At 42.2% G+C, this 14063-nt stretch overlaps 1 protein-coding gene and 1 long non-coding RNA gene across 6 annotated transcripts in view; one reads left to right on the top strand and one right to left on the bottom strand.

The window, feature by feature from the left end:
* Positions 1-14063, top strand: part of KDM2B (lysine demethylase 2B) — a 166378-nt gene that overhangs the window by 122271 nt on the left and 30044 nt on the right. The window lies entirely within an intron of this gene.
* LOC119843793 lies at positions 1916-13987 on the bottom strand. Its single transcript, XR_005289050.2, has 3 exons — positions 13905-13987; positions 7933-8020; positions 1916-2105 (listed from the first exon to the last, which is right to left on the bottom strand). It is a non-coding gene; the product is annotated as an uncharacterized LOC119843793 (long non-coding RNA).

Genomic DNA, 14063 nt, shown 5'->3' with positions numbered 1-14063 from the left:
AAAGCAGGTGAGGAGGTGATGGCAGCATGGTGACAAAAGTGATGAGGACATGGATGCAGACTTCTCTCAAAGCATGGGCCCTGCCAATTTGGACATCCTAGTGGCAATGGGGCAGGCTCATGCCATGGAACACCGATTCTGGCCCGGTAAATAAGCACAGACTGGTGGGACCGCATAGTGTTGCAGGTCTGGGATAATTCCCAGTGTCTGTGAAACTTTTGCATGCGTAAGGGCACTTTCATGGAACTTTGTGACTTGCTTTCCCCTGCTGTGAAGGGGAAATACCAAGGAATACCAAGATGAGAGAAGCCCTCACAGTTCACAAGTGAGTGGCGATAGCCCTCTGGAAGTTTGCAATGCCAGACAGCTACCGGTCAGTCGGAAATCAATTTGGAGTGGGCAAATCTACTGTGGGGGCTGCTATGATCCAAGTAGCCAATGCAATCACTGAGCTGCTGCTATCAGGTAGTAAGCTTTCGTGAGCTACAGCTCACTTCATCGGATGCATCCGATGAAGTGAGCTGTAGCTCACGAAAGCTTATGCTTAAATAAATTTGTTAGTCTCTAAGGTGCCACAAGTACTCCTTTTCTTTTTGCGAATACAGACTAACATGGCTGCTACACTGAAACCTATCAAGGGTAGTGACTCTGGGAAATGTGCAGGTCATAGTGGATGGCTTTGCTGCAATGGGATTCCCTAACTGTGGTGGGGCGATAGATGGAACGTATATCCCTATCTTGGGACCGGACCACCTTGGCAGCCAGTACATAAAGTGCAAGCGGTACTTTTCAATGGTGCTGCAAGCACTGGTGGATCACAAGGGACATTTCACCAGTATCAATGTGGGATGGCCGGGAAAGGTACATGACACTCGCATCTTCAGGAACTCTGGTCTGTTTGAACAACTGCAGGAAGGGACTTACTTCCCAGACCAGAAAATAACTGTTGGGGATGTTGAAATGCCTATAGTTATCTTTGGGGACCCAGCCTACCCCTTAATGCCATGGCTCATGAAGCCATACACAGGCACCCGGACAGTAGTAAGGAGCTGTTCAACTATAGGCTGAGCAAGTGCAGAATGGTGGTAGAATGTGCATTTGGATGTTTAAAAGCACGCTGGCACAGTTTACTGAGTCGGTTAGACCTCAGCGAAACCAATATTCCCATTGTTATTGCTGCTTGCTGGGTGCTCCACAATATCTGTGAGAGTAAGGGGGAGACATTTATGGTGGGGTGGGAGGTTGAGGCAAATTGCCTGGCCACTGATTACATGCAGCCAGACACCAGGGAGATTAGAAGAGCACGCAGGGTGCGCTGCGCATCAGAGAAGTTTTGAAAACCATTTTCATGACTGGCCAGGCTACGGTGTGATAGTTCTGTTTGTTTCTCCTTGATGAAAACCCACCCCCTTGGTTCACTCTATTTCCCTGTAAGCCAACCACCCTCCCCCCTTCGATCACCCTTGCAGAGGCAATAAAGTCATTGTTGATTCTAAATCATGCATTCTTTATTAATTCATCACACAAATAGGGGGATAACTGCCAAGGTAGCTCCAGGGGGCGGGGAGGGGAGGAGGGAAGCACTGGGTGGGGTGGTGGATGAGGGGAAGAGGGAAGGACAAGACCACACTGCACTTCAAAACTTATTGAGTGCCAGCCTTCTGTTGGTTGGGTGCCCAGAGCTATGCCCCCCCGCCCCCCCATTCTTGGGCTTCTGGATGAGGAGGCTATGGAATTTGGGGAGGAGGGCGGGCGGTTACACAGGGGCTGCAGTGGCAGTCTGTGCTCCTGCTGCCTTTCCTGCAGCTCCACCGGACACCGGAGCATATCAGTTTGATCCCCCAGTAGCCTCAGCATTGCATCCTGCCTCCTCTCATCTTGCTCCTGCCACCTCTCATCTCGCTCATCCCTCCTGTCCTCTCGTTCATTTTCTGCTTTCCTGGACTCTGACATTGTTTGCCTCCACGCATTCTGCTGAGCTCTTTCAGTGCGGGAGGACTGCATGAGCTCAGAGAACATTTCATCGCGAGTGCTTTTTTTTCGTCGTCTTATATGCGCTAGCCTCTGGAATGGAGATGATGGGGGAAGCGTTGAAACATTTGCCGCTGCGGGAGGAAAAGAAGGGAGAGTAGTATTTAAAAAGACACATTTTAGAGAACAATGGGTAGACTCTTTCACGGTGAACCAAGCTGTTAACATTACATAGCACATGTGCTTTTGGTACAGGGTCGCATTTTGCCTTTTATATTGAGGGCCTGCTGGTTTGGTGTGAGAGATCACACACGCAGGGCCGGGAACAGAATTTGGCTTGCAGACAGCCATGGTAAGCCACAGTCTTTCAGCTTCTTCAACCTTCATAACATGTGGGAATGCTTTCAAACAGCAGCGCCCTCCTTTCCCATACCAAGCACCCACTGGGTTGGCCATTTAAAAGGAGGGGCTGTGGTTTTCGGGTTAACATGCAGCACAAACCCAACTAACCCCCCTCCCCCCAATTCTCTGGGATGATCACTCTCCTGAGGATAACACAGAGAGATAAAGAACAGATGTTGCTTGAATGCCAGCAAACACCAGGACCATATGCTGCCATGCTTTGTTATGCAATGATTCCAGACTACGTGCTAATGGCCTGGCATGGTGAAGTGTCCTACAATGGAGGACAGAATAAGGCTGCCCTCCCCAGAAAGTTTTTGCAAAGGCTTTGGGAGTACCTCCAGGAGAGCTTCATGGAGATGTCTCTGGAGGATTTCCGCTCCATCCCCAGACACATTAACAGACTTTTTCTGTAGCTGTACTGTACTGTACTGGCCGCGAATGCATCCCAAGTCTTCAGGGCAAATTAATCATTAAACACGCTTGCTTTTAAACCATGTATTATATTTGCAAAGGTACACTCATCAGAGGTGCCTTCTCTGGCTTCATGGTCCGGGAGCCCGCCTTGGGAGGGTATTGGCTAGAGGGTGATAAACAGTTCCTGGCTATCGGGGAGAACGGTTTCTCTGCTTGCCTGCTGTGCGCTATTCTCCTAATCTTCCTCGTCCCCAAAATCCTTATCCCTGTTGCATGAGACTCCCCCTTGCAGGTGTCCATGGACGGGGTGGGGAGTGGTAGGGCCCACCCCTAGAATTGTTTGCCTCTTTGTTTTTTTGGTAGGCTTGCCTGAGCTCCTTAATTTTCATGTGGCACTGCTGCGGGTCCCTGTTGTAGCCTCTATCCATCATGCCCTTAGAGATTTTTGCAAATATTTTGGCATTTCGTCTTTTGGAACAGAGTTCTGATAGCACGGATTTGTCTTCCCTTACAGCGATCAGATCCACTACCTCCCGTTCGGTCCATGCTGGAGCTCTTTTGCGATTCTGGGACTGCATGGTCACCTGTGCTGATGAGCTTGCACGCTGGCCAAACAGGAAATGAAATTCAAAAGTTCCAGGGCCTTTCCTGTGTACCTGTCTAGTGCATCTGAGTTGAAAGTGCTGTCCAGAGCGGTCACACTACCCCAAATTCGACCCAGCGATGTCGATTTCAGCACTAATCCCCTCGTCGGGGAGGAGTACAGAAATCGATTCTAAGAGCCCTTTAAGTCAACAAAAATGGCTTCATCATGTGGACGGGTGCAGGGTTAAATTGATCTAACAGTGCTAAATTCAACCTAAACTTGTAGTGTAGACCAGGGCTATGGAAGTTTCATTTTTAAATAAATTATGAAATTATATGGAGTAAAAAACTATTTGCCTAATTTTCAAAGGGGTCCTGGATGGGGGAGGGGGGACCTCTGAAATTGTACAAGGAATTTTGTACTTGCAACTTTTTGCTCAGATATTTCTTTCTGCATTCATTTATGTGCCCACCCATACACAAAACATCTGATCAGAAACTTGTAGATGTGTAAGTGATGGTATAGTTTAAGAGGTGGCTTTGGAAAATGTGGCCTATTATAATTAACTAATATTTAGGAGTTGACAAATCCATCAGAGCTGGGAAATTTAAAATGAGAGTCAACACTATCCTCGGCTCCTCAGCGAGTCTTTAATGGAGTGTTAGCTTTACTTGTACATTTCCTGGCTTTGGGGGTTTAAAGTTGAATAGATATTTTTGAAAAATTATTTTTATTAGTACCTTTATTCGGTCAAAGTCCACTTAACCAAAACTGTTTGTTAGCTGAAATTAAATTGGCTGTACTGAGCCCAGTTGGTCAGGACACAGGGTTTATCTATCATCCTAAAGCTGTTGCTATTAAAAGCTGCTGATTAAACCACATCCTAGAGGGCAGTTGGCACAAATCTTTTTTTAATTTTTTTCTTTTCCTTGGTTATTCTTTGTTGTTGTTTCACAGATTCCACAAATCAATTGGTCTATGGTAGTGCAAGTCGTACTCTGGATGCCACTGCATGCAGTGTGCTTGTGTTGCCACTAGCCCCTACTGCAGAAAATAAGAACAGAAAAATATTGTTATAGACTCTCTGTTTTGAATATAAACGGGCAAATCTTTATTGGTAACATTTTACTGCCTACATGACTTATTTTGACTTCACTTTTGAAAATGTGAATTAGGGTCCTAAGTCACGTAAACATTTTTGAAAAGTTTACCCAACCACGATAGGCAGATGGAAGGCACTTAGATACTACAGTAATGGTTAGCAATAAAAAACCTCAAGATATAGATAGGCAGCATATTCTCTGATCTACCACTGTTGATAGCTGCTTATTTTGTCACCTGCTGAGAAGCATTAAGTGGAGCAAGACCTCTGTGACCAGAGGACAAACAATGTGTGGGATTTATAAAATAAAGCTAACAAAAAATGTGATCAAAGAGCTTTTGTGCTGCATCCCTTAGGATTGTGGATTAGGGTAACAACTAGGATCTTAATACTGATGTGTGAGTTTTGTAGGTTTCAAAGTTTGTTAGGCTTCCTATCCACCTTTAAATTGGAACCCTTGATGTTTATTTACAGTAACATTGTTGAGGATGAGAAATGCAACATATTTGTGTTTTAATCTTGCATCTCCTTTGAAAACCCATTGGCTATGTGTATTTTAATGTTGTTGATACTTTTCTTTTAACTACTTTAAAAGTCAGTGCAAGCATCCCAGTGCTGAAGAACAATCCTGCAATAACACATGAATACACGCTAGCAAGCATGAACAAACATGGGGGGGGAAATCTATAAAGAATCAGACTTCGGTTTCAAATTTCCAAACAAGAACAAATATTAAAAGGGATTTTTCATATTTTTTAAGTGTTCTCTTTAAAATATGTTTTTCTTAATCTGTAATTAGCATGAATCATTTCTTGAGATAAAACACAGAAATGCATTTTGGGTGGATAATGGACAAATAATTGTGAGTTGGTATTTTCTCAATGAAGTTCTGAATGGATAAGTATTCTTGTCATACAAACCATCTCCACAATTGGTAATAGTTAGTCCTCTTGTATCGTAACAGAGGAACCAAGGATTGAATGTGCTAGGGAGACTTGTCTTAAAGTTGGTTCTTTGAGGCCAGGGTTGAAGCACGTTGGCTAGGCAATGTGGGGGGAAGCTTATGTAAGGAGAAAGTGGGGGGTATTTCACAGGCCTTGATTTCCCCACCCCCTTTTTCCATCTCAGAGCCCCTTTAATGAGGGAGAAGGTTTGAAACAGAGGAAAAATCCTTCCTGGTGGTAAAACTGGTCAATAGAATGTTGAGTCTTGAAGGCCTTAAGGGTTCCATGACTGTTGAACACAGGACAGGGCAACTGAAGCCACATGGGAATTTTTGTTTTTGTAGTGCATGCTATATGAAGCATACCAAATATGTAACAGTTCCCTTCTCAAGAGCCTTAGAGTCTAATGGGATGGCAAGTATCCTACAGCACAGTACCACACAGAGAGAGAATGGCAAGAAGAGAGCACTGGAGCTGGGATGCTGGCTACAAGGGTGAGGAGTGTCATCTCATTCTAAGTTCATGAAGAAAAACTAGAGAAATGAAGTGAAGTTCAGGAAGAAGAGGCAATGAGCAGATTACATGGTTCCTGCTGTCTTTAGGGAGAAGTCACCAGAAGAGATTTAGGAAGACAGAGAAACAGGTGAAGAAGGAAGAATAAAGCCAATGCTGAATGCCAGAATTTACAAAAGAAAAGGGAAATGATTCTAAAGAAGGGATGGGAAAAGCCCAGAAATGAAGGGAAGAAGGACGGAAGTGAGAAAGCAGAGAAAGGAAGTAGGAAAAGTTTGAGGAGAGAGGCAGAAAATGAAAGACCAGAGAAAACAAAGAGCTGAAGAAGAGAACCACAGGCAAAGCAGAAGACCCCTGTGGAGAAGGAAAGTGAATAGTTTATACTGGGTAAATAATCCAGTAGTATAAGAGCTTGTTTAATTATGATATTGAATTGCTATTGAAAGAAAATTCATTTAATAATCTGAATTGCATTAGAATAATCTGCAAATATTTTCATATTTAAAATTGAGTCATAGTTAGTTTTATGCATTATCAGCATGTATGAAGAGCCACCAGAATGCTCAGCTCTGTACAAGATGCAAAATAAAGCTAGTCCTTGCAGAATCTAAAATTCTGGGGTTTCTTGCTAACCCTCTCCCCCAAACTCATGATTCACAATGAGTGAACTAGTGAATACACAGGCATGTTAGCATAGCTGGGTATCAGGAAACACCTTGCACACATTGCAGTCCCCCTACCCCCTTACAAACTTGTGCTGCATGAGGGATGTCTTCTGCTAAGCCAACCCCCACTACGTCTAGGCACTGTGTTAATACAAATAATAATAGTAGGTCTCAGATTAATGGCAAAATACCTCTATAATAAAGAGAGAACTTCCCTTCAGCGTAGTTGAACAGGGGAATGTCATTTACCAGCCCACATGATAACCTTCATGCTCCTTTTGAATTCAGAAATACAAGTACTCCTATCTGGGAAATAGTGAGCCATTTCCTTTACCTTTCTAGCCCATGGCATAATGAGTGGGATCCCGTAGGGATCAGTTCTGGGTCCAGTTCTGTTCAGTCATTGATTTAGATAATGGTATGGAGAGTACACTTATAAAGTTTGTGGACGATACCAAACTGGAAGGGGTTGCAAATGCTTTGGAGGATAGGATTACAATTCAGAATGATCTGGACAAACTGGAGAAATGGTCTGAAATAAATAGGATGAAATTCAATAAGGACAAATGCAAAGTACTGCATTTAGGAAGGAACAATCATTTGCACACATACAAAATGGGAAACGACTGCCTAGGAAGGAGTACTGCAGAAAGGGATCTGGGAGTCATAGTGGACCATAAACTAAATACGAGTCAACAGTGTAACGCTGTTGCAAAAAAAGCAATCATCATTGTGGGATGTACTGTATTAGCAGAAGTGTTGTAAGTAAGACACAAGAAGTTATTCTTGTGTTAATTAGGCCTCAACTGGAGTATTGTGTCCAGTCCTGGAGACCACATTTCAGGAAAGATGTGGACAAATTGGAGAAAGTCCAGAGAAGAGCAACAAAAATGATTAAAGGTCTAGAAAACATGACCTCTGAGGGAAGATTGAAAAAAGTTGTTTTTTTTTTTTTAGTTTGGAAAAGAGAAGACTGAGAGGGGACAGAACAGTTTTCAAGTGTGTAAACTGTTGTTACAAGGAGGAGGGAGAAAAATTGTTCTTCTTAACCTCTGACAAAAAGAAATGGGCTTAAATTGCAGAAAGGGAGGTTTAGGTTGGACATTCGGAAAAATTTCCTGTCAGGGCAGTTAAGCACTGGAATAAATTGCCTAGGGAGGTTGTGGAATCTCTGTCATTGGAGATTTTTAAGAGCAGGTTAGACAAACACCTGTCAGGAATGATCTAGATAATATAGTCCTGCCATGAGTGCAGGGGACTGGTCTCGATGACCTCTCGAGGTCCCTTCCAAGCCTATGATTCTGTGGTCTCAAAGTGTACAAGAAATATTACCTTCATTCTAAGAATGGTCTTCATATTAAAGGATCCTCCCTGGACATCCACCAAAAATGCACTCTGTTCTGCCTCCATTGGTCTCTATCTGGAATGTATAAAGTAAGACTGGGATAAGAGACCCTGCTGCCTGTTAGTGCTCTAGGGTTCTTGGAGACATACAGCTATATATGCTGTGGGGATGCTCCAGAGTTAAAGGATTTGGGGAGGAGGTGTGAGGCAGGATTTCTCTCACCCTCCAGTGATTCTCCCACTCATGCTGCTATTGCTGATATAGGGAGCAGTTTCATGGACTGTGGCTCTCACAAATTACCAAGTACTTTGGCATCACTCCGTCTCCAAAATTCTAATGCCGCAGAGCTAGAAGGTTGCAGTTATCTAGCACATGGAAAAATGGACTTGAAAATGTGATTTTTGCAGCCTTGGAAAGGCACTGTTGCTTGATAGCCAAGAGAAGTGCTCCATTGATAAGCACTGTAAACATCTGCATCACACTTTCATTTTACATTCTCCAGCCGTCCTATGAACTACTCCTCTTCTCCTTCACTTCATGCTTGCTTTTCTTCTTTTCCACTGGCTGTCCTTTCCCGGAAGCTGCACTCCTGTATCTTTGGATTACTATGTAACTTTATACTGACTGAAAATCCAGAAAAAAATTAACTGGAAAAAAAAAGCCCCAAAACTGAAGGAACCCTAACTGCTAAGATTAACACGAGCCCTTTGAATTATGCAGTAGACCAGTTCATCCACCACTGAAATGTAACAACTGTGTATCAACACACAGGAACGTTACACTCTGCATGGAGCTATATCTTAAATCTGTTGAAAAAGAGTAGTTGATGCAGAATTTAGTGTTCTGCTTGGTAAGCAGCATTTCTTTTTTTGTGAGCATGTTAACCCTGCACTCTGTGACCTGCTCTGGCTACTGATTGGTTTCTGGGATAATTTTTAAGATGTTGGTTTTGAGCTGTGACCCTCCGAATGGCCTGGGACCCACCTGTCTATGAGATCATCTCTTTCCCCATGACACAGTGCTACAGCTGTGGTCAGTGGAGGCACCTGAGCTGAAGCCCCTTTAATATAAGAGAGTTGGGGAAGCTAGCAATGTTTCCTCCATTAAAGCCCTGGACCTTTGGTATTTGTTTCCTTCCCAAATCTGTAATAGCCCATGTTTGTTAGCCTTCAGGATATTCTACTGCAAAGCCCACTTTTTCTGCCTTTGTCAAGAGGAGAGAGTGTTTCAGTAGGGTTGGCTAGTGGTGAGGTGAGGTGAGGTGTGATGCTGGTGGGGATTGCGTGGGGAGGCAATTAATTTGTGTTATATTTCTATTGTCTCTCTGTTATTTGAGCTGGGATAATTATCAGGTTTGTTTGTTTATTTTAGTAAAGATAGTTAAAGGTATCCAGAGTCCAGATGGGTTTCAGAGTAGCAGCCGTGTTAGTCTGTATTCGCAAAAAGAAAAGGAGTACTTGTGGCACCTTAGAGACTAACAAATGTATTAGAGCATAAGCTTTCGTGAGCTACAGCAAATGCATCCGATGAAGTGAGCTGTAGCTCACGAAAGCTTATGCTCTAATAAATTTGTTAGTCTCTAAGGTGCCACAAGTACTCCTTTTCTTTTTGCAGAGTCCAGATGGACTCTCTTTTATTATAGTTCAGTAAAAATTTGAGTAAATACACAGTGCTCTAGGACAGGCAGTGAAGATAACCTGTCCCACTGAACCTGTAAGGGAAGTTCGGTGGGCAGAATAACATCCCTGGTGTCAGAATTAGGGCACTGGGACTAATGCCTCTTCTCCTGAGATGAGTGTTAGGAACTGTAACATCACCACAAGGGTTAGGACCTAGATTTAATGTCTCATCTGAAAAAGGGCATTTGTAGCATAACCAAGCCCCATAGAAGGATGCTTGGATCATAATTTAGTCCTATGACAGGTCAAGAATCTTAATTCATAAATACCACTATTAGTTATTGATTGTATCTGATGAATAATGCATTTTTAAAGTTTACTCTCCAAAAAACTCTTGTTCTGGCTTCCACATTATGAACGACTGCTGAAGCTCAGAACACAGTCATTATTCCAAGGTTTGTATGGAAACCAGATTGAGACTTTTACTGACTTCAGCCCCTGATAATTAGGTATTTTACCTGATATCAGCTAAATAGAAGATTTAACAAAGATCAGTAAAAGAAGGCAAAGAAAATTAACCACAAAAATGCTTGGTTTGGGTCATGTTAAAAACCAGATTTCACTTCACTCTGAGAAGCATTTGACAAAGAAAAACTGGTTTTGGACAGAGAAACACTGATCTTGCTGAGCATTCACAGCTGCCACTGAAGTCAATTGGCATTGCAGATGTTCAGCATCTCTCAGGATCAAGTCCATGGAGCAAAAGGGGTCTGTCTTCCCCCCATTTTGATTTTATTGCTAAGGGATATCTGCATGAGAATAAGATGTTGGCACTTATGTGCTTCTGCTGTTCCTGCCTCGCTTTAGGTTGTTATCTCAATTTGTGACAACGTAGTTTTCGTGGAGATTATGATATTGACGAGGCTTATATATGACTCCACATGAGATGCAGTCAGAGCAAACGATTCTTAATAGAAGAAAGGCCCTGCTTTCAGGTAGTTCTCGCTATGACCTGCTCTACACTTAAGTTTTATTAGTATAACTGTGTCAAAGGTGTGATTTCTTTTTTAACTGAAATGGTTATGCTGATAAAAGCCTTAGTAGGATGTAGTTATATCACTATAACGGCGATTTATTCCAGTATGTCGTCTTCTGCTTCCTGAATCCAAATAAGCTGTACCAGTATAAGCACTTTTTATATGGACTACATCTACCTGGGGGGAGGAGGAGTTGTCATTGTAACTATACCAGCATAGTTAAAGCAGCAAAACTATCTAGTATAGATGAGCCATAATTATATGAAAGGAGGGAAGAACTAAACCAGAAAATATTCTGTATGGTAGAGTTGTTTCTAAATATGTTTGTCAAAGGTTTCTTTTAACAGTTAGCTGTTCCATAATGGTCAGATTTTGGGGTACAGTTATAATCCGAAAGTGGCTATAAAATGATGGGGTAGATTTAGTCTTTTCAGTCATTCCAGATCACTTTTGCTCCATTTATAAGTCAAAAGCATATTTTTTCTAACTGCAAGCCTTGCAAATTCTCCTTGGGATCTGAGAAGCAAGGTGGGTTCTTTCAAGCAGATGCATCTTCACTAGAAATCCAGATTCTGCCATTAAAACTCATTTATCAGTTTTGTCAATTATGCATAAGGCCAACTAGAATCCTTTCTACCATAGTTGTGATGGCTAGGCAGCATGGCTTGAAATGGTCTGGGTCATTTTTAAGGCTTACATCTTGTCCTCCAGAATCACCATTTTCTTAGTTATCTAGCTTTTGTAGTTGGGGAGAACGCCTTGAAAATGTTAACCAAGTATAATTGATGCAGGGATGTATGCCTCAGTTTGCAGAGCCTGAAACAACAGCTCTGAGAGCTGTGAAATGCACCATTCATATTAATAGGGTATTAACTTAGATGTCCAGTTAAAATAATTTAAATGTCAACAGTGTTAACTTTCATTGCTGATTTACGGAGGTAGGTGATTTATATTATGATTTGCACAATCTGACATTTCATTTTGGTGTCACCTGTGATAATTCTTGGGAGATACTGCAATTTATTTCCCCCCTAATATGGCTCATGGAGTCAAAAGGCTCAAGGGGAGTAACAGAGCCCAAGGATGGGTATCTAAACCTCTCTCCTCAACTAGCCCAAGCATTCCCACAGAACGGTGGAAGCCTGGTCTGCCCTTGTTGCAGTTGGTGTGGGATCAAGCATCATCCTTTCTGACTCTAGTAGCTGCTACTCCACCCTCTGTTGGAGGCTGTCTGCAGACTCAGGCAGACTTTTCTATATTGGTTACACTTACTTCATGTTTTCAAGTTTTCTTTAGCCATTCTTGTAGCCATTAGGGCTACAAACAATTTTTTTTCATGCAAACTTAGATTCTGGAACCCAAGACACCTGTCTGTTGTGCCTATGCCTTAATCTGGTCCTGCTTGTAGGTGTATTTGAACCCCACTGCGGGCGGAGCCAAGCCTGAGAAGACAAGCAGAGTCTCTCGGATTATATTTTGAACATCTGCACAATCTGCTGTGAGTGATGTCTCATCTCAAGTGGGCAGAGCTTGGGAGAGTACTGCAACTCCTATTTGAAATCTGCAGGGTAGTACCAACAGAAGTAAAGCCAAGGAGCAGATATCATTTTAGTAAAGTAAGAATAAATCATATTTATATAATTACTTTTCTGATCTTAGCAGCTCCTTTGATCCACAAATACAACCACATGCAGAGTGTAGATCTGATCTGATGTTGCTATCTAAACAATTTTTTTAAATGCCAATGTCTCCACTTAGAATTCCACCCAGCACTTTGAATTTGTCCTTCTGGATTGTATTTCTTTTGAGGTTCAGAAGTAGTTGTCAAGTGGATGAAATGGTTTCAGCACTAAACATTTTCCTCACCTCTTTTTTTTCTTCTTGAAGGGGCATAATCAACTTCTCCCTGACAAATATTTTACTTAATTTTGTCACATATAATAGCTGAGATGATTTATAACTGATGGAGATGAGAGAAAAAATACACACTTCTCTGACATTTGTTTACCTGATACCTTTGATTGCAATTTGTGCATAGCCATTATTATAATGAGGAGTCTGGTGGCACCTTAAAGACTAACAGATTTATTTGGCATAAGCTTTTGTGGGTTAACTCCATGCATCTGAAGAAATGTTTTTTTACCCACAAAAGCCTACACCCAAATAAATCCCTTAGTCCTTAAGGTGCCACCGGACTCCTCCTTGTTTTTGTGGACACAGAGTAATGTGGCTATTTCTCAGATACGATGTCATTATTGTTTCGGCTGTAAAGTTAGTCTGTTATGTGAGTCTTCTATAGGCCCAATTCTGAAGATTTAAGCATCTGCTTAACTTTATACACTGGGTGAAATCCTAGTCTCACTGAAATCAGTTGCAAAATAATTTCACCCTGTGAGTTAGGCCCATTAATTTCAATGGGACTGCTCACTCTAAGTGCATAAATTAAGTACATAAATCTTTGCAGGATTGGAACTTTCAAGGCACAAATGGTGTCCTCATTAAGATGCTACAGCACTGTGTGGCCCTGATCATGACTGGGTCTTTATATACTTTTGTATAAATATTTAACACTTTAAAAATAGGAAAGTGATTGTAGAAACACAAAAACTGGCAGGGAGACCCAGATGCAGAGATAGTAGTGGAAACTGCAGCTAACTCACATTTTAAAAACCAGACTTTTACATGTAAAGTTTTCAGTGTCCCTTGAAAAGGTGATCTGTTTAAGGAGATGTGTAAAACAAAATGGAAGCAGTAATAAACAGAACGCCTTCTTTTACTGTCAACTCTTACCCAGCTGTGAAGAATATTCTGCTGAATACTGATACTGTGTAAAACTAACACGTGTTCACTATCGCCCTCTAATTACATCAGAAGGCTTCATAGTGTTCCCTGGCCTGGGAAGGGATTTGTTGTTTGATTGCCGTTTTAGCTGCTGCTTCCACGTGCACCCGAATGTTGCAACTACAAAAACCCACAGGCTTTGCATTTTAACTCGGAAGCTCTAAATAGCTCTTTGCACTATCCTTAACAGCTATCCGCTGCTGTGCATTGTAGGTATTTCCTTTTCTAAAAATAATCTTTTGCAAAAGACCACTCCGCCCTCACCTAAAAAAAATCCCAGCCTCCGTTTACGTTTGCTTCAGCAACATCAGCCCTTTCGCACTATATATGCATCTATTAGTTTAATTAACAGAAGGCTGTTAAAAATAATACCCTCCCCCAAGAACTAATTGAAGTAGGCAGCAACCCCAGATGTGTTCTCTCCTGCCATGAAACTGACTGAGCAGAGAGACCTGTTCTTACCGTACACTCCTGACCCCCTCCCCTCCTTCATCTATGTCATCACAACCACGGCAGGCCTTCTTTGTGTAACCAAATAGCTGCTGGATGGCAATTGGTCAGTCAGTCAAGGCCGGCCCCTTCCTGGATGGGCTTTATGAATATGCATGATTCCCTTCCCTT

The sequence above is a fragment of the Dermochelys coriacea genome, chromosome 15, assembly GCF_009764565.3.
Source record: "Dermochelys coriacea isolate rDerCor1 chromosome 15, rDerCor1.pri.v4, whole genome shotgun sequence".
In the NCBI taxonomy this organism is placed as follows: Eukaryota; Metazoa; Chordata; order Testudines; family Dermochelyidae; genus Dermochelys; species Dermochelys coriacea.
Note: the sequence above shows the minus strand (reverse complement) of the source record. Positions and strands in the feature narration are given on the sequence as shown.